This window comes from Rana temporaria, chromosome 3 (genome assembly GCF_905171775.1).
Source record: "Rana temporaria chromosome 3, aRanTem1.1, whole genome shotgun sequence".
Classification (NCBI taxonomy): domain Eukaryota; kingdom Metazoa; phylum Chordata; class Amphibia; order Anura; family Ranidae; genus Rana; species Rana temporaria.
In genome coordinates this window covers 449,981,636-449,985,195 of record NC_053491.1, presented here as the reverse complement: position 1 = coordinate 449,985,195, position 3,560 = coordinate 449,981,636, and the positions used below count along the sequence as shown (strand labels likewise).

The following is a 3,560-nucleotide window of genomic DNA, read 5'->3' as shown; positions in this document are numbered from 1 at the left end:
CAGTCACTTCATTATTTGGAGCACTTTTGGACTTTTTTCACTGATGCACTTTTATGGATTTCTTTTTGTGTTAATATTAGAGTTATATATATATATATTTTTATATATAATTTATATACATTATCTGATCATCAATTGTGTTATTACTTAATTTTATATGTTTTGCGCTGCACTTTATTGTTATTGAATGTTATGTACATTACAGTATTCAAAGCAATTCTCTCTTTTATGGTCCTTGTTGTATTTAAAGCTGACCTTCTGCTTTTAGTGATGTTTAAATAGTTTGTTTGGACCAACCGGGTGTAACAAACTATTTACATCACTAAGACATGCAGCTGCTCTTAGCATTGTATAAGCTGTATGTAGTCTCAGCTACATACAGTATAAAGTGCTGTGTTCTGGCCCTGAGATGAGATCTTCCTGTCCCAGACCCAGAACAAAAGCTTATCAGCCATTCACAGGAAGCTTTTCATTTTCTGAAGGAATACAAAGCTTCTTCTGATTGAGTGAGGTAGAGAGGTGGGCATGGAATATCAAATTATGTGACTTACCCAGTCAGAGGGAGCTTTGTATTCATTCAGAAAATACAAAGCTGCTTGTGAGTGGTTTTGCAGTGCCGATACAAATCTTGATGAAATAAATAGTTTGTTTGGACCAGCTTGTTCCAAATTAAATATTTAAGTTCAATAAAATCTGGAGATCAGCTTTAAGCAGATATATACAACATCTGAAATATTTATAACATTCGTGTTTAAGTAATTGAAATATCTTTGTGAATCCTCTGGTGTTGAGTAAGAATTGTCTTTTGTGTAAAACACTTGTCACATTTCAAACATCTTTATGGTTTTTCTCCTGTGTGAACCCTGTGGTGTCGAGTAAGAGCTTTCTTTTGATTAAAACACTTGTTACACTCCAAACATTTAAATGGTTTTTCTCCTGTGTGAACCCTGTGGTGCATAACAAGAAACCTCATTTCTGAAAAGCACTTGTCACATTCTGAACATGTATATGGCTTCTCTCCTGTGTGAACTTTTTGGTGTTGAGTAAGATTCGATTTTTGCACAAAGCATTTGTCACATTCTGAACATTTATACGGCTTCTCTCCTGTATGAACTTTTTGGTGTTGAGTAAGATAAATTTTTTGTACAAAGCATTTGTCACATTCTGAACATCTATACGGCTTCTCTCCTGTGTGAACTTTTTGGTGTTGAGTAAGATAAAATTTTTGCACAAAGCATTTGTCACATTCTGAACATCTAAATGGCTTCTCTCCTGTGTGAATCTTCGTGTGTTGCATAAGATGAGCAATTTGTTTAAAGCATTGGTCACATTCTGAGCACATAAATGGCTTTTCACCTGTGTGAATCCTTTGGTGTTTCTTAAGTGTAGCTTTTTCAGCAAAACATTTGTCACATTCTGAACATCTGAATGGCTTCTCTCCTGTGTGACTCCTTTGATGAGCAATAAGATTTGACTTTATATAGAAACACATGTCACATTCTGTGCACTTAAATGTATTTTCTCCTTGGTGAATCTTCTTCTGGTGGTAAGAAAGAGATGCCGGCTGTGAGAAGCTCTCAGTACATTCTGAACATCTATACGGTTTCTCTCCTGTGTGGATTCTCTGGTGTTTAGTAAGACTTCCCTTTTCCGAGAAACACTTATCACATTCTGAGCACCCAAATGGCTTCTCTCCTGTGTGACTCCTCATGTGTGTAATAAAATGTGCATTTTTTGAGAAATTCTTATCACATTTCAAACATTTAAACATGTTTTGCCTTTCTGGATCTTCTTCTGGTGGCAAAAAAAAAATATTTTCGAAAAAGCACTTGTTAAATTCTGAGTATGGAAAAAGTCCTCTCTCCTGTGTTAATTCTTTGATGATTACTGAACTTTGCTGAAGGATTTCTCATGGATCATATTGCGCTGATTAAGAAATATAGAAATATGAAAAAAAATGGTTATGGAACAAATATTGAATACAGATTAATATCTATTTGGTAATAACATTATGGGATTCTAAATCAGAATTGATTGTTTTCCAATCAGAGTACAAATGTATATACACTATACTGGCAAAATTATTGGGGCGCCTGACTTTTTTCTTTAGAAATTTCATTTTGCGCAGAGACTGTTCTAAACACGGGAAAAATGCACCACTTTACAGGCTTACTATAGACACCCCCCAGGTACGAAATTTTAATTAATATTTCACTTTTATTGTTTTACTTTAAGCATTATTAAAATCACTGCTCCCAAAAAAACAGCCATGTTTAAAACTTTTTTTGCATTGATACATGTCCCCTGGGGCAGGACCCAGGTCCCCAAACACTTTTTATGATAATAACAAAATTAGCACTTTTGATTTTTCACGTTTGTGTCCTATAGACTTTAACGGTGTTCGCGTGTTCGGACTAATTTTTTGCCTGTTCGCATGTTCTGCTGCGAACCGAACTGGGGGGTGTTCGGCTCATCCCTATCTTTTAGTAATTAGAAAACAATCCAGCCCCTTGTCAGTGCAAATTAATAACAGCTGGTTCAATCTCAACTGATGACCATTAAAAAGGTGTCTTATTCATGAAGGTGTCACACAAGAAACATCTCATGATGGGTAAAAGCAAAGAGCTCTCTCAAGACTTTTGCAACCTTATTGTTGCAAAACATATTGGGCCCGATTCATGTAGACTTACGACGGGCGTATCAGTAGATACGCCGTCGTAAGTCTGAAATCCCTGCGTCGTATATTTAAGCGTATTCTCAAACTGAGATACGCTTAAATATTGCTAAGATACGACCGGCGTAGGTCTCCTACGCCGTCGTATCTTAACTGCATATTTACGCTGGCCGCTAGGGGCGTGTACGCTGATTTACACCTAGAATATGTAAATCAGCTAGATACGCCTATTCACGAACGTACGCCCGGCCGTCGCAGTAAAGATGTGCCGTTAACGTAAGGGGTTTTCAGGCGTAAAGATAAACCACCAAAAAGATAGCGCAGCCAATGTTAAGTATGGACGTCGGAACCGCGTCTAATTTTTCAAGTTTTAAGTTGTTTGCGTAACTGGTCCGTGAATGGGGCTGGCCGTAAGTTACGTTCACGTCGAAAGCATTGACGATTTGCCAACGTCATTTGGAGCATGCGCACTGGGATACGTCCACAGACAGCGCATGCGCCGTTCGATCGAAACGTCATTTACGTGGGGTCACACTTAATATACATAAAACACACCCACAGCTTCAACATTTGAATTAGGCGGGCTTACGCCGACCCTAATACACTACGCTGCCGTAACTTCGGGCGCAAAATCTTTGAGAATACCATAATCGCCTCTCAAAGTTACGGCGGTTCTTTGGTATGTATGGATTGCATGGGTTTTTACCGACATGTAAGGAAATGTAAATGCCAATAGCACCTTTAGAAATATATTTATGTAGAAAAATGGTGACGTGTTCAATAATTACTGTTAACTGCACCTTAAGACAGCTGTAATATTTATATGAACAATATCACATATCTTAGATTCTAAGCTAGAGAGGAACTGTACAGCGATCTTCTCAAA

At 37.5% G+C, this 3,560-nt stretch overlaps 1 pseudogene; it reads right to left on the bottom strand.

Annotated features, from left to right (window-relative positions):
• Positions 1–751: 751 nt before the first annotated feature.
• LOC120930560 lies at positions 752–1,711 on the bottom strand (annotated as a pseudogene).
• Positions 1,712–3,560: the final 1,849 nt, after the last annotated feature.